Source organism: Haliotis rufescens, unplaced genomic scaffold (genome assembly GCF_023055435.1).
Source record: "Haliotis rufescens isolate VD_foot unplaced genomic scaffold, xgHalRufe1.0.p SCAF_4, whole genome shotgun sequence".
In the NCBI taxonomy this organism is placed as follows: Eukaryota; Metazoa; Mollusca; class Gastropoda; order Lepetellida; family Haliotidae; genus Haliotis; species Haliotis rufescens.
This window is the reverse complement of record NW_025964112.1, coordinates 9,991,710-10,017,063: the sequence shown is the minus strand read 5'-3', so window position 1 is coordinate 10,017,063 and position 25,354 is coordinate 9,991,710. Positions and strand designations below refer to the sequence as shown.

At 38.2% G+C, this 25,354-nt stretch overlaps 1 protein-coding gene across 3 annotated transcripts in view; it reads right to left on the bottom strand.

Moving 5' to 3' along the window:
* LOC124135805 (semaphorin-5A-like) overlaps window positions 1–24,167 on the bottom strand; it is a 137,703-nt gene extending 113,536 nt beyond the window's left edge. Inside the window, exon 1 of one of the 3 annotated variants that reach the window (XM_046501369.2) lies at window positions 23,472–24,167. The gene's annotated coding sequence lies outside the window, so the exon portion shown is untranslated. Of the gene's footprint in view, window positions 1–10,199; window positions 10,332–23,471 lie in introns of those variants that run through there. The other 2 variants (XM_046501370.2, XM_046501371.2) reach the window with 2 other exon arrangements.
* Window positions 24,168–25,354: the final 1,187 nt, after the last annotated feature.

Sequence of the window (25,354 nt, the reverse complement as noted above, 5' to 3'; positions counted from 1 at the left end):
AGTGTAAATTGCAGGTATCTCAATGTTAATGGTGGTCACAGAGCACCCGCTGGTACAGCTCTGACACTGTGATGAACACATACTGGGTATAAGGCTACCATTTGTGTCATCTTATAAACTCTTCAGGTTTTTAGGTAATACAAAATTATAGGTATCAAGTACTATGTCAACAGTTCAGTGATAATTGTATAAGCGGAAAATAAGCTGGTGTTAATAGATTGTAAATTGTGTACCGGGTATGTCATTCCTACCTTGACATTCAAGGCACTAGGTTGTGTCGAGTTATTGTCAATGATGTAAGCTTCCACATGGAACTAGTTCCTTCCGCAACAAATATTGCCAGTGTAAAAACATCATCGTCTATGTTTCTAGGTTTGTCAGTACCATACCCGTGCTCGTGGGTTTCACCTAAGTGGTAAACGTCTGAGACCTGCATCACTTCGGGCTTTCCTCCCACATTAAGCTGACATGCTGTGATTTAACTGGAATACTGTAAAAAGCTGCGTTAAACCCAACTCACTCACTCACTCATTAAGGATTTTTGAAATCTGATACAGTTACATGTGAGGTCTCATTAATTGTGTCATTAATTAAAGGTGTTCCTATCACAGGTGGTAAGATTGAGTATATTAGGATTATTGTTTCATATTTTATACAAGAGTTTATCTTATATATCAGTTACAGAGTGGCACCACTGTTTATGTCAGGGCTCCGCTGGATAACAATAAGACAACAATCGAGTGTGACTAACATCTCCAGGTGATGTTAAATGTCAGATGAATCACTGTATGCCCCTGACATTTCTTTAGAAAATAACACAAATTATACAAATCTATCAACCTTACAGTGTTTATGTAGTTTACCGACCAGAATCTGCCATCAATAACTACCTTCCATTCACGATTACGTTTCTTTTTCTAGCATTTATACTAACATGGTGTCTGAACCCAACATTAATGATGCATCATTTTCTAAATAAAAATGACACAAATTATACAAACTTAACCTTCGGGTGTTTATGTAATTTACCTTTGGTTACAGTGTGTGCGAGACCTGATCCGGACACGTGTAAAGTGCACGACCCATTCAAACAGTGCTGAGTCATACAGACCTGTCATGGTAATGTCAAATTAGATGAATTATCAATAAAAACTTCGACAATTACTCAGGGATGGTGCAATCTTGATTGTTAGAAATGTGTAAGGATGGGGAAACATAGTAAGAACAATTTAGCTGCTACCTGATTGTGTGGCAAGCATGGGAGTGGTTAGGTTAGTTGTTTTTTTGTTTGATGCCGCACTCAGCAATATTCCAGGTGTATGACAGCGGTCTGTAAATAACCGGGACAGACAATACAGTGATTGACATCATGAGCATCGATCCACGCAGTTGGAATATGATGACATGCATCAACCAAGTCAGCGAGCCTGACCACTGTTCGTTGCCTCTTTCGACAAGCATAATCGCCTTTTATGGTAAGCATGGGTTGCTGATGGCCTATCCTGACCCTGATCTTCACGGGTTGTATGGGGAGTGGAGGTGCATGTGACATGCGATTTGAATGCAAATAATTCTCAAAGTTTGGATGTCATGTCATTTATGTTGAAACCATGTCTCTAACTGATTTGTTGTTTGCACGTTTACATGTTAAGTATGCTTCCAGAAGGTCACCATATGGCCGAGATGCTGCTGATATTGGGACATTAAAGTTTTACTCACTCCTCTAAAAGGGGGGTGGGTCTACACATCTTGCTCCAACCTGTCGATCCACAGGTGTGTGGTGTGGTGGAGGGAGGAGAGAAATGGGAAGTTCATGAGTAAATAAACAATTAGTGAGTTGGTTAGGTTTATGTCAGTTTAGCTGTATTCCAATCATATCATGGCGGGGGACATCACTGGTGGATGCTTGGTGTGCATGCGTGCGTGCGTGCGTGCGTGCGTGCGTGCACTGTGTGTGCGCAGGCATGTGTTTTGCTTCACCTTGTGACTTGGATATAGTGGCAGAGTGTGCACCCCACTTTCTCAAAATCCTGAATCACGTCTCGACACAACAAACAGGCCTTTCACATTGCACCCATGAACCAATCAATCTTAGCACTAAGACGATCATAACTCTCACACTTTAACACACACAGACGACAGTCGCAGCGCTAAGATCACTTTGTGGAAAGGGCCCTGGGCCTGCAGCGTAACCAGCCTAAGTTGTGACCACTTGTCTACCCAACTACCCCATGCTGTCTCACACCTTAACACACACAGACGACAGTCGCAGCGCTAAGATCACTTTGTGGAAAGGGCCCTGGGCCTGCAGTGTAACCAGCCTAAGTTGTGACCACTTGTCTACCCAACTACCCCATGCTGTTGACACGGTGACACATAGTAGTGGGTTCCTGCCTTAGCTGTAGATAGTCTCTAGTTATTGCTGAGATCACTTTATGGAAAGGGCCTTGCTCTGCCTGCAGTTTAACCAGCCTAAGTTGTGACCACTTGTCTACCCAGCTGCCCCAGAACAGGAAGAAGGGAACAGATGAATGGCCGTCAGATAGATGGGACAGTTCTCATTTGCTGGAGGGTTCACAATGTTCTGATTGTGGTGATGCAATTATATTAATTTCAAGCAACAAAGATATATGATTCAAAGGTAGGGTTCTTAGATGACTATAATTACATAGCTGGGGGCCGTTGACTGTCAATGGCTCAGTGGGTCATGCTGTTGACAGGATGACACATAGTACTGAGTTCCTGCTTTAGATATAGATAGTCTCTAGTTATTGCCACATATATCATTGGAACAACTGATTGGTGAAATCGTTGGAAACCTGTATTACACGTAATAAGCCCTTATCCCCGCTATCATTAAATATCATCGCTTCAATCATTTTAGAATTATACCACTTAAAAAAGTTAAGGACCACTCGATTCTTTCATATTAGTATAGTTAATCTGTCATGACATGACATCTGATTTTTTCCGATGATTATCATATTACTATATTCATCTGTCATGGCATGGCAGATTAACAAGAGTAATATGAAAGAATTGAGTGGTCCTTAACATTTCTTTAGTAGTATATGTCATAAATCGTAATAATCATAAAAAATGAGTTCATGAAGAAAATATAAGGATGAGCCTGGGTTATATTCTGAGACAACCTGTATTTAGTTTTCTTATCATTATCACTCTTAATTTCATATCGCTATCTCTATTCTGAAAATACAATTATATGAATATTCATATTTATCATTATATACTAACACTTAATAATATATAAATGTAATTTAGTAATACTATTTTATTTGTGATATTTTACAATGACATTTAATGAATTTGATGCATCAGTGACAAAAATTATGTCTGATGCAATTCCCAATTTCAACTCATACCATATGTTCCTGTGGTTTTTTCCAGCCGAACCACTGACTTGCCTTTGCATGTGTTTGTGATGGTGCCACCAATGGGGCAGGATATGTCCACCTTTTCAGGAACACCAGCTATCATCACTATTTGATAGTTATTCATAAACACATGCTCATGATATAGACGGAACCCGTCAGTCGGCTCTGCTTTTGGCAGTGATTTCTTATAAAGGAATGGCTTTTGTTACTTTAATTTACATCGGATGTCTTCAAGTCTTGACAATGAACTGTCTGCACCCAAATGAATATACCACAGTGTAATTCCCAATAAAATCTAATCAACCATGTCAGTGCTAGGAGAGTGTTACAGATGTTATGGCCCTAGGTGACACAAGACAGTATGAGAAATATCCATCACAGTCTTTATTTGACATGGAAATCCCAGCTTAAATATTATTCCAAAATTACATGGATTACTCAAGCCTCTGTGAGACCCCAAGGATCAGTGGAACCGGTTTTACACACTGAATCATTTTTAACTCAGCCATCAATAAGCCCTCAAAATGGCAACCATCAAAGAAAGCAAAAAATTCTAATAAGGCACACGCATAAATTCTCTTGAATTCAAACAACAATTAAAGTTGTATGAATTGTCTAAGACTGTAACAAGATTTGATTGTTTTAATTGAATTGTCCTCTGTGATTGTCCCACCCTTGGCGCCATGGGACAATGGTCTCAGTATGAGGGACAAGGCTTGTTAGGTCATGTTCGTCTCAGAGTATTGATACAGATTAGAATAAAGGATCAATTCAACTAAAACACATTTCGTCTTCTACATAATCAGCCTCATAAAAATAATTAGTTAACATCTGTATCGACATTTCGCGTCGAGTCATAGCTGGTGTCCCTTGGTTTAGGAGAGTTCGTTCCCTTTAAGAAACTCAGTGCAATTAGTGCGACTTCAATTTTCCCTTGAATGAAATTTTATACCTGCCTAAAACATCCTGAATGCATAAATCATGAAAAAAAAATGAGAATCTTGCTTTTCTGTGAACATTTGCCCCAAAACATGAAAATTTGTTTCTGTCAAACTTCCTAAGACTTCCTAAAAGATGAAATTCAATACTGAAATTAAAGTCAGAAAGGACATGGAACTTAATTTCTCTGCTGATGAAACAAGACTTTAAACCATATCAAGCCATCTGCAAGGCCTTTGATGTTACATCAAATCTCTGACAATTTAGGGATTTTGCTTCCTATAAAACCACTTTTTTTTATTAGAAATGTTAATGTGGATAATCTTTCTTGTATCCAAACAAATAAATCTGTTCAGAGTTGTCTGTAATATTAAAACACTGGCAGATTTATAATGGTGTTATGGGAAGCAAAACCATTAGCAGTAATGCCTCATCTTGAAAATTATTGAACAAAATTGATCACTTTTTAAGCAATACCTTACAAAATGTACAAAAATACAAAATTTCTAGAAAACAATATGCAGTTACACTTTATGAAAAATACTGATTATTAGTTGTCAACAAACTTGAAACATAATCTTGAAAAACATCTAGAAATGTATCTTTTCTGAAAGTAACTTGTGAAAAAAATACTGATCTTCCATGTAAAACATACATGTACAGAGGGATGTCTTGCAGATGTCGTAGTCATATGATGCCACAGTGTCAGTGAAGTATCTTGTATACTCAGTTCAATTAGTACTGTGTTTAATTGAGCTGAAATTGGAATAAACAATCTTTTTTTATTTGTATTAATTTTGAAAAAAAAATGTTTAACAAATATTTACAAAATTTCAAATTCTACTTTGCAATTCATACTTTCTTTCTAAACATGTGAAATATCTGATTCTTTTCATTCTCAATTGGACATGTGGAGCAGTTGGTAGCAGTTTATTGTGTGCGCAGGTACACGATTCATCTGAAAGTAACATTAAGTACCTACCATAATTATCATAAATTTTCATTACCGGTAATGTATGTGATCACAATTACTTGTGCCTCAGAGTATCCATGACCTAGCAACGCAATGGTCTACACAAGTGTCTACCACACTGCTTACTTAAAGGGGCACTGACAATACACCAGTCACGGCACGGACATTGTGGTGTCGCTCTCCACACAAAGATGACATGGTGAAGGCCGACTACACACTCAGAGTCTTGCTTGTACTGGGACAGATAGCTGCAGCAGGACTTGAGTTAGTGAGTGAGTTGGGATCGATGCTGATGTCTACAGTTACACTATGATGTATCAGCTGAACGTGCAGAAAAAGCTGCATGAGATGTACATTGCAGACATCTTCCGGGAACTCACAGGGATGGGTAGGGTGACCACAGATCAAGGGTGAACCAAATAAGGTTCTAGGTATCTATGACTGCTTATATAGAATATAAATTAACTACAGTGTGACAAACTACCAAAGTGTGCTTGAAATAGTCAGAATTGATGTTTGTACTCTAGTTGACACAGGAAAGAAGTGAGGTTTTCCCACCCTACACATGCAAAAGAGCAGGGGCAGTAGAAGACTATCATCCATATGACTGATTATGGATAGCTGACACTGAAGAGGTCTTCTGTTGAAAATCTTAACATTTTTATAGTGTGATGACAGCCAAATACAGGATTATGGCAATGATGTCATGTAGGGTATTCGTGGGAATTATTGGGATTTGGAACATGATATTCAGATTGCTGCACAAGACCACATAGCTATCAATCCTTATCATAGTAAGGTCTAAGATATCATCATTAGGACAAGTACAGCCTCTCATACAGAGCCAGAGACAAAAATGTCCACCAATGTCCCAAGAAAGTCTAGATTCTCCATAGTCTTGATTAAAACATGAAGAGATTCTCTGGGCTACTTTTTCATTGCAAAAGACAATATCACAAAAGAAATAATAAAATATGTTCATTTCAGAGAACAAATATTAGTTTGTCTTGGACAAGTAATATAATTCAACCAAGGACATATTATCTAGTTTTAAAATCCAGTGCAGATATCCTGTCTAATATAGTTTGACATTTGCAAACCTATAGCAAACAGCATGCATTGCTCATCAAAAACACAAAATACCACTTGCAAAACAGCTCCTTTGAAAGCATTTTTAAACGTGTTCATTAAAGACCGCCTTCTCAGGTGCTTCTCCCTAGGATGTCTCCTTCATCACCGATAACACTCTTGCCATATGCTATACCTTACATAAACATTATCAAGGCTCCAGATAGATCGCCAAAGGTGTATGGCATATTAGTCAAGTCGTATTTTCAATACTTTAAAGATGCTATCATTGTCATGTTGCCTGGAATGACTTTTCAATGTTTATTAATCCATATTGCCTGGAGACTGAATATTCTCTGGCTTGTGATTTCATATATATGTAATATTAAAAAACAAAACACATAAATGTGTTAAGAGTAAAAATGTCTTACATCAGTAATAAAGCAGTGATATAAAAATACAAAATATAAACATACAGATTTTTGACAAGTGACAAATAAAACAAGGCCTAGATGTCAAACATTGACAATAAAAGTTGTCAATTTCAGTACATTTGCTATCAGCAATGGTTATACGAAATCTGTTATCAGCATTACTGATATCCATTTCATAGTTGATTGGTCTGGTTTAAGGAATACACAGACAGCAGTCACGTTTGATTGGCTGAAAAGAGCATGCTATATCAATTATACTCCCCATCACCCTAGTGTTGACAGCTGGATAATGTACGTATCACTGCAGGATGATGAATGTTATATTGCATCACTTAGCTTGCATCACAGACATGTATATAACAGTTATACACCAAGTGTACCAGTCATGCAGCCCTGGGGGACAGAAATAGAACTCGTACATTGCAAAAGCCACCTTGTCAATATGTGGAATGTATCACATGGCAATCTTGTCTACATCCAATCGTATCCATCAAAGATAATAGCATTTACATCTACATGAAGATTGTTATGAGAAATACTATCAATATCTTTTTTATATACAAAGTAGAAAAAATATCGTCCCCAAAATATAGTGTTTAATTTTCATGATTTAAACACAGACATATACTGTTGATTGAAACATTCAAATTCAAATTTAAAACTTAATTTAAATTCAAATGATTAATTTACTGATAAGGATAAGAATGCTCAAAGCATGCTGATTGTTGGTTCTAAACATTGGAACATTTAGAAAACAGGAAAGATTATTTGGTTTTCGTGCTTGACAAATGCACTTGTCTCCTATACAGACGGCTCCTTGTGGAGCAAGTATGTTTGCAGTGGGAGCTTGTATCTGAAATCACCTCCTATCAAGCTGAACTGGGTGGGGTATCGTCATCTTCAACCATCTTGTTGAGCCGTAAATATCTTGGTTTGATTGAGTTGCGAGTGGACGACCACTTGACGAAAATATTTGTCCATAAATTTCGTAAATACAGAAAGTTGCTTTCTCAGTCAAATCCAATTTTTCAAATGGCTGCATACAATCTGGTTTTCCCAGATGCTATTAGGTCGACTCATTGTGTTCTCTATCACACAATCCCCAGCGTCACACCCACACCGATGATTTAAAAGATGAGCAAATACGAGATAGACCCAAAATAAACATCTTGCTGTAAATAGACCATGGGGAAGAGTATGAGCAGTCGAAGAAGTCAGACTTATGTGAAACATCTACCTCATTACTTGGAAAGTAATCCAGAAAAAAACCTGTCTTCCAGTTTGAAGACTGTGTAGAATCAGCGCCCTTGACATTGCTTGTGGTACTGCCTGTCTGAGACAGAATATATGCAACAGTGTTTCAGGTTAACTCATTAGCATGTTTTCAAACTGTTTTTGATTTACTGTATCAAACTTATAAATAAGCTAGGTTTACCATTGAAAAAATAAATAGCAAGTGATTCTGTGGTATTTGATTGGCTAACCAAGCAATCTTTTTTGTTTTGCGTTTATGTTTCCATAAACCAAAAACCATTATGACCACACCCTCAAATGGACTACTGTTTCCCGATTGGCTGATAACAGAATGTGCTTGTTTTGCTAAACGATTTCACAGAATTTGTATTACTGTCCACAACGTTAATGATAAATAAGCAAGTGAAGTCTTTGAAGTTATTATTATATGAAAATTTGTTCAAAGTTTCTTGTAAAAGTTCTTGATATTAAACTTGAAATAATATTTTTGTTAAATTCAACTGCATTTTATTATTTTTGCAAAATGTATGGCAAGTTCAGTTTTAAAACAATAAAATATAGATAGTCTTGCAAAAAAATAATTAATTAAAATTACAAAGGTATATAAATACATTTTAATTAAGAACGTTACCAAAATACATTCATCTTATATACCATTTTATTTGTTGTCTGTTTTAATTCAAGACACTTAATCAGATGAGACTCTGCATTCTTCAACCTATAGTATATCATCTAAACTTCAAGCGTATATTTTTTGTGTTTAAAACAAATTTGTATTACTAAGAAGTGAATTTACCAAACCACTTCAAAATCACCATAGCCTGCATTATAGAGCTAAAGCCCTGCAAAAAAACACACTTCAACGTCAGAGAGATTTAAATGGGCAAGCTCAGTGTTGAGAGGTAAAAATATTTCAAGTTGGCAAAGTTTCAGCAAAATGTCGACAGCGTACGGGAGACTCCACAAACAGACAGGTAAGAATAGACGTAGACGTTAGATAAATACAACAACGTAGGTAGCTATATAGATGTACATATACTACTGCCTGCCCGGGCCAAGAGCCTTCCTTGAGCACGAGGCATTCCCCACATAGCCTTACACAATTCACTGTAAGCCTCTATCTTGCTAAAAAGATTTACACGACAATGTTACCTGCTTTACTTCGAGCTCAAATGAGCTAAGAGTTGGGTTACAAGCATCATATAAAATACATTGGATGGACATTTCATATAGTATGTCACCACAGGTTTAATACTTCTACACTAGTACAAGCACTTCTATCTAAGGCCTGTCAAATTGCAAAAATACACTTGTCGAGGAACAAAAAACAACTTTTTTCAGGTAGTATCTGGATACCAGGCAACAAAATTAGGAATGTATTACCAGTTCTTGAAATAGGTAAGCTGACATTATGGAAACATTGTTACACAATTCATGAAATACTATATAAGGTATAAGATAATGCCTAAAATCCCACTCCCACAATAATCCTACAATATACTTGCTTGTCAAGGATATATCTGAAACTTGAATCCTTTGCTAAGCACTTCAAATTGGCTGATTTTAAACAACACTGAGATATACAGACATTAAAGATATTAAATTTCATATAAATATAACTTCTTGATATAACCATTCACAGCTTACTTTATGCAAGAAAATAACAACCACACAAAATAAACAACCCATTCTATAAAACTAAACAATGAAATACTTATTTCCTTAAAACCATTAAAAACACTATATGACAAATCCACAAAAAATTATTTCCAAAATCATATATTGTTTATCATGATCTTTCAGTGAATCCCAACTCAATCTTTACATTACTCTTACAATATAAAAAACTTCCAATCTAAATAAAAGCACATTTAAGAAACTATACTTTGTTGAATTGTTTGAAAGGCATTTCTTAGAAGTTGACAGATGACAAAGAAGAAACAATTTATGGATAACAACATTATTTTACTGTATTTTAACTTATTTTACAGTAAAAAAAGAAGTTGTCATCCATAAGCTGTCTACTTTTTCAAATTTGTTCACCAAAGCAATAACTTCTAAAATACAACAGCCAAAACCCCATGGAACAAGTCACTGCTGTATGAGTGTTGATGTTATAAAGATATATCTACCTACCTACATGATGAATGTAGGCCTGTATACACCTGTCATCTCCCACCTGCACACTGAGATACTACTGCTCCTCTAGGTACCTGTGGTACTCGGCGTACTGACGCACGATATTAATCTTCTACTACCTACTCTTTTCTACATACTTTAAGTCCGAGCCAAGATACCACGAATATCTTCCCTCGTCTGGCTAACTGGTGTACTGAGGGCACAGATCAACATGGTATATCAAATATGTTGATGGGATGAACTCTGGAATGGTAAATATTAAAAGAAGGTTGTACCCGGTAGTTAAGGGTTGGTTTATGGAATTATTAATATTTTATTTGAAATATTGTAAATATCAGATGTGAATTGGATTTTTTGTTTTGTTTGTTGTTTAATGCTACTCAGCAATATTCCAGCTATATGGCGGTGGCGTGTAAATAATCGAGTCTGGACCAGACAATCCAGTGATTGATATCATGAGCATTGATCCATTTTGGAACTGTATCAGCAGTTCTTAGGGGTTGGAGGGGCGGTCATATTAGATTTACTTCCATTTGATTTTCCAGTGTGTTAAAGCTTTTTTTGTGTATGTCTTGGCTCTCTATGTGTGTCAGGGGGTGGATGGTTACATGCAATGTGTTATCTGGTTGATAGTGTGATATATAACATGCCAACAGTATAGATCTTTGCTGGTGCAGTTAGCCATGATTTGTCCATGATCTGATTTCAGTCAAACCTTGCTAATATGGATGGTTATGTTCCAACAGAAATCAAGTGGAATAAAATGTATCCTGATCAACAAATCATTTTGAAGCTATGTAATATGAATATAATTAGATGTTCCATACAATTATAATCCGAAAGATGGGGTTTCTGGATTCCTTGGGCCAGGATTTCAATGTGGGGTTTCCTGGATTACAGGGGCCAGGATTTCAGTGTGGGTTTTCAACATTACAGGGGCCAGGATTTCAGTGTGGGTTTTCAACATTACAGGATTTCAATGTACATGTACAGTAAAACACGTTTATAACGAACATGCTTATAACAAACTGACGGATGTTGTGAACTTAATTTTTGGTCACGGGCATTTGCTGTATAGATGTAGTATATATGCTTATAACAAATTACGGTTATAATGAACTAAAATTAGTGGTCCATTTGAGTTCGTTATAACCGTAGTTTACCATATTTCCACCTCACCATGCATTAATATTGCTGACAGATTAAATGTCCTTGTTGATACAATAAGCAGACAGATTCTGTTGTTGGTGAATCAAACCAGGCGAGCACCTTCACCATGGTGCTACCTCAGTGACATAAAACTACAGGTCAAATGTCTCAAAGATAGTCACTCCACTGTACATCAAAGTCAAAAGTCATTGATAACTTGACAAGCTATCAGTGAAAGGAAGAGTCAGCCATATACCACATAACAATATGCCATCACAGAACATCCAAATCTACATACATCACAACATGTGACAACACCCCAAATCCACATACATCACAACATGTGACAACACCCCAAATCCACATACATCACAACAAGCCATCAGAGAACATCCCAAATCCATATACATCCTCTCACCAGTGACCATAAATCAGCAGCCCTATTAAAACCCACCAGGCCATGTTGGAACTTGAACTGACATTTGCACACTCCACATGCATTCCTTCAAGAATGGGCTGCTCCACGGGTGTACCCACTAGGCAGGGGCATCTCCATTCATTCATCGCGACCACCGTCAGTGCAGAGAGCAATGTCTCAACACTATCGTGATATTACTGTATATCAAATATATACAAATCAGGCACTTGCAATTTGAAATGCACAAAACGAAAAGCATAGGTGTTTGTGTACCGTCACATGACGACTGTTGTGTTAGCCTTCACTCTATATTTGTGGCTATCATCGTTTGATATGCCATTGAAACCTGAATATTTCTGAAAAACCTTTGTGACATAAGTAGAGAGGATGAGAAGAAACAAATTAGCATATTTGTTCAGTATCAAGCTGTAGCCTCGTGAACAGAGGCAAAACGTTTATTTGTTTATTTGTTTGTTGTTTAATGCCATACTCTGTAATATTCTAGCTGTATGATGGCAGCCTGTAATTAATCGAGTCTGGACCAGACAATACTGATGTTGTGAGCAATGATCCACCTCAGGGTACAATAACATGCAATCAACCAAGTCACTGAGCCAGACCACCGGATCTCTTCGGCTGCCGCCCAGTCCTCTAAAGCACCGCGATTCGCTGTGCAGAGTTGAGTCCCTTGGACGAGCCAGAAACCTATGATTGTGGGTTCGAATCCCGGTTCGTCCCGATTATGTTTCTAGGTTTCACTGAAGTGGTAGATGTCCGAGACCTGCATCACTTCAGGCTTTGCTCCCACATTAAGCTGACACACCGTGATATAACTGGAATAATGTTAAAAGCGGCGTTAAACCCATCTCACTCACTCACTCTTCTGCTGCCTCATACAACCAGTCAAGGCCGCTGGGGACTAATTCTAACTCGGAATCCCCACAGGGCCTGAGGAGAAGAGATAACTTCCAGTGTCGTAATTCTTTAGCTTATTGTTTAAAATGAGTGAGTGAGTTTAAAGGAACAGTATTTCCATTGTGTTTTATTTGTTGTTTAACGCCGCACTCAGCTGTATTCCTGGTATATGACTGTCTCTAAATATCCAGATAATCCAGTGACTGACATCATGAGCATCGATCTAACTGGGATACATTGACATGCATCAACCAAGTCAGTGAGCCTGACCACCCGATCCCATTAGTCGCTTCTTACAACAAGCATGGGTTGTTGGAGACCAATTCTAACCCAGATCTTCATGGGTGGAGCTTCATGTGTGTGGGTGAATGGATGTGGGGGGTGAATGGATGTGGGATGTGATTGGGGTGGGGGTCAAATTAATATTTACCACTTTGGTTCTGCTAACAGAGGAAACTTTTCCAGTTATTGTCATACTTAAAATGAATTAACAGACTACCTATCTTTGAAACACAATCAATTCGACACACAATCTCCCACATAATGATAGTAATTTATACATATCCTATAAACTTTCTGTCCAGTCCAAGACCAGAATGACTTCTAAAGAAGTCACTGTCTTGTAACACATTTGACCACAGATTCAAGTTGCACACATGCAGCAACCCCGTCTAGATGCATGACTATTTAAATGCATCATTTTAACTGTTTATCTTTGAAGTTTAAGCTACCACAGACAGCACAAGCTTTTATTGCTGACTCGGCTATTTCCTACCCAAAGTCAAAGGATTTAGTGTTACAAATCTTTGAAGGTGAGCTGTCAGTACCGCCATATGCTATAATGGATGGCACCATGTAAGGAGGCCCACCACCTCTTGATGCAGGCATACAGGTGTTCAACACTCCAGTAAGAGCAGAATAAAAAGTCATGTGTCAGCAGTTACTCTGCGTCTACTTCTACCATTAACACTAATGATGAAATGCAACATGTCTGGATCAAGGTCTGAAAGGGTTCCTGTCTCTGTCTTGTCAGCCATTATACAAGTAATGGAGATATCATGAGAATCTGTTCATTATGGAAGAAGAATTTATGAGTGGGTGAATAAGCATGGTTTTACGCTGCTTTTACAAATATTCCAGCAATATCCTGGCGGGGGACACCAGAAATGGGCTTCACATATTGTTCCCATGTGGGGAATCGAACCAGGGTCTTCAGCGTGACGAGCAAACGCCTTAACCACTAGACTACCGTACTGCCCCAGAGTCTATGACTCCAGGGGCGAGTCCACTTTATTTCTGGAATCAGCATATTCGAGTTCCTTTGACTTTACCAAATTGCGGCTGAAGTATAGTTTCTCTATAATTTTGCATAATGACCTACAGTTGCATCAGATATACTTGTTTAAGTTGCATGTTCAGAATGATCAGAATTCCTGGCTGTTGGTGCTTCCCCCTTCTCTCTAGCCAGCAAGGGGCGGTAGGGTAGCCTAGTGGTTAAAGCATTCGCTCATCACGTCGAAGACCAGGGTTCGATTCCCGATATGGGTACAATGTGTGAAGCCCATTTCTGTTGTCCCCCGCCGTGATATTGCTGGAATATTGCTAAAAGCAGCGTAAAACCATACTCACTCACTCACTCTGACAGCAAGGGTTCCGTAATTAACATGCAAGAAACCTATGATCGTGGGTTGTCATCCTGAAGCAATGCAGGTCTCAGACGTTTACCACTTCGGTGAAACCCACGAGCACGGGTATGGTGCTGCCACCTGTGCCCCCCCATCAGGAGTGGACTCCACATAAACCACTTCACCACCATGTGATTCTACACACTGAAGGCACTCTATTCACGCACATTCACACTCTGCTCTATCAAAGTTCAAATCCTCTAAAAAATCTACTCTTCTGCTCAGAAAAAAACCATGCTTACACACTTGCATACTGTCATATCTATGTTTCAATATCTGCAGTTGGGTTGCCACAGAGGGCGAAAGCTGTTAGTATTTCTGTTTGGGTTTGAATCCGAGATTTAATCAATGATTGGACTCTCACGACCATTCCAATGCTCATAGATTTAACCAAATAAGGTACTGGTCTATAACAAGCATCATTTGGCACAGTGAGCAGACCCACCATGATATATACTACTTAAAAAAGGTTAAGGACCACCCAATTCTTTTATATTACTATTGTTAATCTGTTATGCCATGACAGATTAACTATAGTACTGTGAAGAACTGGGTGGTCCTTAACTTGTTTTGAGTAGTATAACTGAAATACTGTTCAATTAAAATGGCAGGGCCAGAGAATAATCTGTCTTGAAGAGCTGCCAAAACAGATTCCATAGCACGTATCAACACTAAAAACACCTAATGTACAACATGATTTGGATATATTTCAAGATTTGCTTTGAATGAAATTCACTCTGATGAAGAAACAAACACAAGCGTTATGTCTTAATGTTCATGCAGGAACATAGTATCTTGGCGTCAAATTTGATGAGTACGCAAATGTCAAAATTAACCCATCGTTTTGTAATCAGACGATGCACTACGTACAAACGCTACGCCAGAAGCTCTCCAGCAGTCCATGCAATTACACACTGTGAGGAGCAACGTAGTTTGTGGCTGTCCATCAGCCAAGATCTACGCTAAATAAATTGCATCGAGGCAAGGCATTCGTAACTTTACTTCTCAGCACTGCCAAAATCTAATAATAAGATAATTTCATTACCTACAAATCACCTTCTGTTTGGTTAAGTAAACAGGTAGGTCATAATATAAGTGGGTGTCTACGCCATTCATGACATCATATACTGCCACAATCATAATCAATAATCAATTTATTTACATGATCGTGTTGCCAATTAAACTTAATCTACTTATGTAAACAGAATATGATGCTTGTGACTAAAGCATCACTGTTATTCTCATGTTATACAAATTATCTTGATTGGAATGTACTCACAATCACCTGCAAGTCCATATAAGGCGATCCGGGAAGATCTTGGTAAGAATAGGTCTTCAGCAACCCATGCTTGCCATAAAAGGTGATTATGCTTGTCGAAAGAGGCGACAAACGGGATCGGGTGGTCAGGCTCGCTGACTTGGTTGATGCATATCATCAATCCCAATTGCGTGGATCGATGCTCATGTTATCAATAATGTTTGGTCCAGACTCAATTATTTACAGACCGTCATCATATAGCTGGAATATTGCTGAGTGCGGCGTTAAACAACAAACAAACAAACAAACTCCTTATATGGATATGTAGTGGCAAGTCTTGTGATTTACAGAGAATCTGAGTTCATATCATCAAAGAGTTGCCAAACAATACACTTAGCTGCCATTCTATTGGCCAGGACAGGTCATTATATACAGCTGAGTGAAGTGATGGGGTAATAAAGTGAGTCCCATCCTCTATTCAGCAATGAATGGAACAAGTCTTGCAATATAGACATCAAATTTAACATCAAACAGGTATTTGTACAGACAAAACCAAATCTATTCCATTCACATTAAAAATACACCATCATCTTAGTTATAATGTGTGCTTTCGTTTCAAATCCTAGATCGAGGTCTTTAAAGTGTAGATTAGCATGTGTGTGGTGGCATGTGGTCGTGTGCACAGATCGTGGTCACAAATCAGGGGGAGTTGAGCAATACTGGTCATAGAGAGTAGTTGGATGGTGACCGTGTTCGGCAGATCTACTCCTGAGAGTTTCTAGGGCTTCGGTCCTGCCCCACACTGAAGAACATGTAACGTGTGGTGTCTCCATGGGCAAGTGATTTTGTTTGAAATATGCCTCTGTTCATCCAGCAGTGAGGGCGGTGGGGTAGCCTAGTGGTTAAAGTGTTCGCTCGTCACGCAGAAGACCCGGGTTCGATTCCCGACATCGGTACAATGTGTGAAGCCCATTTCTGGTGTCCCCCGCCGTGATATTGCTGGAATATTGCTAAAAGCGGCGTAAAACCATACTCACTCACTCATCCAGCAGTGAATGGTACCCAGTAGGATGAGATGTAATGTGTGTGTTAACCTTCTAGCACCTCAAAGGCAGCTTTGGTAGTATACTACCCAGGGAGCTGAGAAAGAAAATCGGGTGCACATTCACTCACTCACTGACCGAGCTAATAATCGCATAAGCGTTATGAGAATGCTTCAATGGACGGACTATAGAGCATTACAATAGCCATTTGTAATTATTTATTATTATAGCTGCATCAGTCAAGGTCTCAAGTCTTGCCAGAGACCATGGCCTATTACCCTGGATTGCCTGGGCCAGTGTCATAATTAACATTAATGAACACATGGGGAGGTTGGGGAAGCAATGAGACCAAACACTGTCTGGGGCACCGGGATGGCGGACGGGATGCTCCCATCTAGATGTTCACAGCTTCTAGTAAATGGGTTTCTTCTTGTTGATTTAAAGGACTAATGATATAATTCTTCACACATGACACACTGACTTACATACAACTGCTTAGACCACTGACAGACTACAATCAACATTTTGTACATAGCAACTTACTCTTCTTTCACATCACCCTTTCCTTTCTTGCACACGCATTGTTTTTTTCATGCTACAGGTTTTCCCTTCTTTCATATTGTCTTTTTTTCACTCTCAATCATTTCTCATACTCATCCTTTTATTATTTTTTTCTCACTGTCAAAGAAAAAAGTTTCAACCACAGAGAGATACAGACGGAAACAGTCACACGCATGTCAACACTGTTCTCAAATCTTCCTGAGGTAACACTTTTTGTGACTCCAACTTGAGATGTTTTAAAGCCAGGTGCTAAAAGTCTTCAATCGACACAGGTGTACGGAGTGGGTTTTGTCATCGTGTGTCTTCCGTCTTACACGGGTATCAAACCATCGTGAATATATCACAACCTACTTACAACATTCTGACACATCCGGACCATCAATGGCCATATCTCACTCCCCATCTTTATACGTCCCTGTATGAATACATACATGGCCCAATCACAATAATGTAAGCCACTATTTAGCATAGGATAACCATTACGTGTTCTGTGGTCCACTTAATGGTGTCTTGTGTGTGATTGGTTCAACATTATTGCTGGTGTGGCATAGAACCAGCCTCACTCACTCGCTGCCGATCTGAGATGTGTTCTTCATACCAATCCTGATGTTGAGGTGGCAGATTTAACATTCCCTCATATCTGAAGCCTATTTATTGGTTATGCACCCCCTCCTCACCCACGCACGCACGCACTGACATAGACACCCACACTTACACACATACAGACACACACACACACACACACACACACACACACACACACACACACACACACACACACACACACTGAAACAGACACAGACACACTGACACACACACACTGAAACAGACACACTGACACAGACACACACACTGACACAGACACACACACACTCTCTCTCTCTCTCTTACTATATATATATTGCCAAGGACTAGACTCACTCATATTATTATTCAAATCAGTACCCACACTAAAAACTTCAAACACTTTTCAACAAAATCTCATATTCTTATATCCATGATCCCTTTTACAGACTTTTCAAAACTGTCAAAACTTGCATACCTCCATAGCATCAAAGTTTATTTGTTTGTTTGTTGTTTAATGCCGCACTCATCAATATTCCTGCTATATGATGACAGTCTGTAAATAATCAAGACTGGACCAGACAAACCAGTGATTGATATCATGAGCATCAATCCACACAATTCGGATACGATGACATGCATCAACCAAGTCAGCGAGCCTGACCACCTGATCTTGTTAGCTACCGTTTATGACAAGCATAGTCGCCTCTTGCGACAAGCATAGTTGCCTCTTGCGACAAGCATAGTCGCCTTGTGACAAGCATGGGTTGCTAAAGACCAATTCAAACCAGGATCTTCACGGGTACAAAAATCCCAGAATGACCTTGAAATAGACAAGAACCTGGTGAAATGTGTGTCAGGGGTAGTTTATGAAGGTATAATGACATCCTTTGCACAACCCATCCTGGCACATGACTAGGATACAATTCACTTCATAGCACAGCGGCGTCAATTTCTCTCCGTCTATAACAATATGATGATACATAACTACTTGTCTCCTGTTTGACTGTAACACAACCAGACACATGGTCTTTATTAGAGGTGGTCGTATTAGAGGGACGGTAGCTCATGATGGTTTAATGTCTGTCATCACACATTGCATATAGAGTTATAGACATTGCTAACTACGTTTCACACTCCGGAGATCAGAGGGCGTCACAACTGGCTTCGTAAAGACACCCTCAACTGAAATTACCTCAAAAGTACATAATAAACCAGACAGGGTTTCATATGGTGTGGCTTATTGAGTTGTTGTAGGGTAAAAGAGTAAGTAAATTGGGAGTCGGTGGGACGTTTAAGTCTGTCATCGTCTGTCGAACATGTGTGCCGATGTATTCAATATGACCCTGCCGTGGGAGGGGTATGAACATGTCAACGTGTGTTTCTGTACAGGAGTGAGGTATTTACTTACATGGAGGTAGTGGCAGCCAAAACAGGGAGAACAACAACTCACTCTGGAATGGAGCTGGGAAATTGTTTAGTGTATGTGGTATGTTTCTGGTGGGGGTTTGGGTATAGGTGACATGTGATGCAACTGATGTACAGATGGAGTGGTGACGGGAAACAATAGAGGACTGCACTTGGCAAGATGGTTGTGTCAATACGCTCGGGAAAACTGGGAAGGAGAGAGCTGACGAGGAGTAAATACTTCTTGGCGAGCGAGTGAGTGAGTGAGTGAGTGAGTGAGTGAGCAAGTGAGGGAGAAGATGGGTGAGTGAGTGGTTCTTTACCACTGTTTAGTGATATTCCAGCCATATCATGATAGGGACACAACTATAGATACACTCACTCACTCACTCACTCACACACTCACACACTCACACACTCTCATACACTCACTCACTCACACACTCTCATACACTCACTCACTCACACACTCTCATACACTCACTCACTCACTCGTTCACTCTCACACCCATTCGCATACTCTCACACTAACTCTCACACTCACTCACTCACTCACTCACTCTCACACACTCACTCACTCACCACAACATTTCGGCCACACCAAGGCAGGGACACCAACATAAAAACAGGATACCCACTTTGTACCCATGTGGAGAATGGAACCAGATCTTCAGAATGATGAGCTAACACCTTCACCAGGAGGCTACACTAGACACAGACAAGGACGAGCCCAATCAAGTAGACATCTATTCCATGAACATACAAACCCTGATTGTAAGAAGACATACCCACCACCAGAATAATACTGTTTGATACAACCCTGCTTGTATTGGCCATACCTACAGATGCTCCATGTGGGGCAGATTATGAAACAAATCAATTCTCTCACAAATGCAATAACCTCGTACTCCAAGACACATGTTACTTGTTCCAACTCTTAATCAATCCCCTCCAACAATGACCTCCCATTCTGTTACACTACCTATAACTCCAAACAAATGCAAGTGTACACATTCTACTGAAGCTGAAGGAAATAGATTGAAAAATGTGAATATTTACACTTAATGACATGTACAGTATCACCCCCAAAATGTGTCCTTTCTACTGGACTATAAAATGAAGAACAAAACTAGACTATCATTAAGTCTCTAAAATGATTTTTTTAATTTAAAAAAAATAAAAAAAATTGAATTGTCTTTGATATATACTAATCAACTTTTGGTAGAGATAACCAGACATGGTATCCTATTTAAATAAACACTTGACATATAAGAATTAGTTTTGTGTATCATGGAAAGAAAAATTATCCTTACAAAAGTTGAGTAGTATAGAATATATCCATTGATCAGAAGATCTCTCCAGTTTTAGAACTGAATAAATCTAGATTTGCCAAAGTTAAGTCAACTTTTGTAGTTTTCTGATATTTCTGTTTTGGAGAGACTACACTAAGCCCCTCCCCACAAAGTGAGCTTAGTGTCACAACCCCTCTACCTTAACGTACACTTATGATAGATGTAGCACTATAAGGCTGGAAGGGAGTCAGTGTGCTGTGTGATAGGCTAACCCGATTCCTACACGTCGCAGCAGTATTACCTGTAAGAACTCGAGGCAGACATAACAGTAACACAATGTACCAACACACGACATGCTAACAGTATATAAGCTTACGTAACATGTTCCATGTTATAACAGTCATGTACATATACAGTGAAGCCTCGATGGTCCGGACATCGTTAATCTGAAACCTCATGCTGTGATTTCTGCTGTGTGGTTCCAAGCATACAAAGTGTTCGTATCCATGATTTGTAAACTGAAATTTATGAAACTGGAATGGGACATTACATCCAGATTAACAAGATTCACTGTATCCAGATATAATTATTGTATCAGAAAGTTCTAAAGTTAGACTAGTGTATGAGAATATATTCCACCTAAGCAGATTGTAAGCTGTATAACAGTATTCACTACCAAATGAAAATTATGCTACAAAGTTAAACAATATAAAACTTTATTATGATTCTACAGTGTATAACAATATTTGCCACCTAATCAAAATGATTCTATAGTTTATAACATTATTCAACTGCTAATCATAATGATTCTACATTGTACAACAAAATCCAAACCTAATCATAATGATTCTACATTGTACAACAAAAACTAAACCTAATCATAATGATTCTACATTGTCCAAACAAAATCCAAACCTAATCATAACGATTCTATTTTGTACAGCAAAATCCACACCTAATCATGATTCTACATTGCACAACAAATTCTAAACCTAATCATAATGATTCAACAGATAATAACAATATTCCCCACCTAATCATAATGATTCTACAGTGTATAACAATATTCCCATTCATAATGACTGTACAGTATATATATATACAATGTATACCAATATCCCTCACCTAACATTAATAACACTACAAGGCACAATGGTATAATAGTATTAATAACTAACTTACACTTACCCAACATCATGTCTGACCCACAGATGGAATTACATGGCAATTACAACTTCCTTACGTTTCATTAAAGTCACATTTTCTAAATGGCTGGTGCTATTTCCTATTGCAAGCTTACCGCAAAGAAGAAACATTTCCTCTAACATTTCAGTCGGAAGTCGGCCAAATTAACCTAAGTGAAGGGCAGCGAACCTTTAACAAACTTCAATATATATCGGTGACACACATTAAAATTATCCTACATAATAATTTGTGCTGAACTTCAACATATAAGCAAGAATTTCAATGATGGTAACTTTGTCACGAGGGGTCATGCTGTTGGGTACATTTTGCATCACACTGCATCTTCGTTACAGCAACCAGTATATGATAGATCTAGGTGACACATTTCTCCTCATGTCTACACATTTCTACTCCTCTCTACACATTTCTCCTCATGTCTACACATTTCTACTCATGTCTACATATTTCTACTCATGTCTTTACATTTCTATTCTTGTCTACACATTTCTACTCTTGTCTACACATTTCTACTCCTCTCTACACATTTCTACTCATGTCTACATATTTCTACTCATGTCTACATATTTCTACTCATATCTGCACATTTCTACTCCTCTTTACACATTTCTACTCTTGTCTACACATTTCTACTCATGTCTACACATTTCTACTCTTGTCTACACATTTCTACTCTTGTCTACACATTTCTACTCATATCGAGAAAAGTACAAATAGATGATACTGTAAAAGCATGAATAATGTCTCACACAAGATTCTATCAATAGATTGCATTAGTAAATAAATAGAACAATAAATCTATTCTTGAATTATATGATAGAACATAACATATCAAGGTAATTTCATATAAACAAATATTATCTATGTATCAAATAGTTAAACTAAGTTCATTGATAATCTTTGTTAAACAAAGGATAAAATATTTATCAGCATAATTTAAAATGTAATCATTATTGATTGGTAGATGAATTATTTTATAAAATACATTTTATGGTTGCCTTTAGGTTATACAGGAATACAAGTATAGACCCAGTGGGGGGTATGTGTGGTAATGTGTACATTCAACAAACACCCACAGACGAGAACGCCTGCGTCATATAAGTTAAAATGTGATCGGTGTTGTTGAATTGATGTATTTTTTAATAAAATTTATGCCATAACAGCTCACAGGTGCTACACAGCAAGAGTATAGGCCCAGTAGGGAATATGTGGGATACAGCAACACTCAACCCACATTCACAGAGGTGTCTGTCTGTGTCATATTAGTTAAAGTGTAATTCTTATTGTTTAATTGATTAATTATTTGATGAAGTATATGCCATGGCCCAGTGAGGTGTACGTGGGATAACAGCTACATTCAACCAACACTCACAGAGGTGTCTCTCTGTGTCAGATTAGTCAAAATGTAGTTGTTATTGATTAATTGATGAATTATATGATACAATATATACCATGGTAGCCCTCAGGTGTCTATAACCCAGTGAGGTGTACGTGGGATAACAGCAACATTCAACCAACACTCACAGAGGTGTCTCTGTGTCAGATTAGTTAAAATGTAGTTGTTATTGATCAATTGATGAATTATATGATACAATATATACCATGGTAGCCCTCAGGTGTCTATAACCCAGTGAGGTGTACTCGGGATAACAGCTACATTCAACCAACACTCACAGAGGAGTATGTCCGTGTTAGCACGGACACAGAAAAAAACCTTTACATCTTCGCTGCATACACAAATAGATCAAAGAACCATAACATAAAAAAGACTTACCTACAGTCTGCATCTGGTGCAGAGGTAAATACCTATCCTCTGTATATCCTTGAGAAAGCACAACACAGAACACTCCAGTTTCACCTAGGCAGTGACAGAAACCCTCGCAGATATCCAAGTTACCTAGCACAAGGGCAGAGCACACCCATAGCTAACTCACAGTTACATAGTCAGACTTCACACTGGCTGAATTCACTTTACAATGGCTGGAAACTTTTTTACTATGCAGGTCTCTTGAGTGCAGACTTCATTCACATCTTCAATAGATAATGTTCCATTTAAATAAGCATCAAGTCTTGTGCGACAGTATGTGTGTGTATTGGAATATACCCTTCTGTCATACATGAAATATTCTGGTAGATCCAGCAGTGTTCCACACCTGTCCCACACAGAAACCGATCCTTGCGATTTGGTCGGCAGTGTGTGGTAAGTCAGCCACTCCAAGTTGTGTGTGCCACGGTTCACGGCTGACAGGCCAGTCAAATACTCTCTCTGCCCGGCCCCTTTAACAGCCCTGGTCCGACTAGTTCCACAGGCCACTGTGGTGACTTCTTTTTAACTGCCGTAACCATTCATACACCTTACTGACCTCAGCCTGTCGTGGACTAGCCCGATGGAGGAGAGAACAGAGGGAGGGGCTTGCTACATTACTGGTGCAGGGGTGGAGGGTAGTTGTAGAATTGGTAGTAGCTACCGGGGACTGGGGAAACAATATCAGAGTGCTGAGGAGGCTCACAGGAAAGATTGCACAATTTAGTGCATGGTACTGGTTGCAGAAGCTGCACCTGACAATGCTGGGGGTGCACTTCGGAACACTTTCCCGTCTTGTGTCATGCACTAATAACTTACCCTTTTCTCTATATTGACTGAACACTATGTGCACTGTCTCATATAGTTTTGTTTGAGATAAAAATTAGACACACATTAAAATAAATCTTTTATGGCAATTATTCAGTATATCATGAGAGAACTTCTCAAGTTTAGTTTCATTTGAGATCTAAATTAGACACAAATGTACATATTAAAGAAATCTTTTGCACATAAAAATTATTCAATTGCTGAATCAAGAGAGAACTTCAAGTCAATTTTATTCCATTTGAAATGAAAATTAGACATACATATTAAAACAATCATTTACTGCATAGAAATTATTCAGTTGCTGTATCCAGGGAGAAATACTTGTCAAATTTAGTCTTGTTTGTGAAGAAGAATTAGACATACAAATTAAAACATTTTTAGCACAGAAAAAGTTCCATTGCCAAATGAAGAGAAACTACTTGTCAGATCTAGTCTTGTTTGAGAAGAACAATAACACATATACATATACATATTAACAAAAAAGTTCCATTGCTATATCAAGAGAAACCATTTGTCAGTTCTGGTCTTGTTTGAGAATAATTACACATATACATATCAAACAAGTTTTTTCTAACAAAAAAGTTCCATCGCTATATAAAGAGACACTATGTTGTCAAGGAAATCCTGAAAACATGAAAAACTATTTTAGTTTAAAAGTTTATTAGTAACGTATAACATGTTTATATCAAGCATATTTCATATACTAGCATTATAAAGGACATCATTTCTACAACTGAAAAGAAAGGATATATATAAAGCTGTGAGTGAAAACATTAGTCCTGCACCCTGACTGTGGAATATATATATTTTATGAAAACAAAACCATATATATTTATATAAAAGCAAGTCTACCAGCTCCATTCCACATTATGAAATCAGCATCAGGAAAAATGACTTTTAATTTTAGAGGAGGGAAATGTATTGTGTAATAAAATATTTGTAGACTAGATCTATATGTTAGTCTATGAATTACGTGAATATTATCCATATGTCATAACATACAAAGCCCAATTGTCTCTAACTTG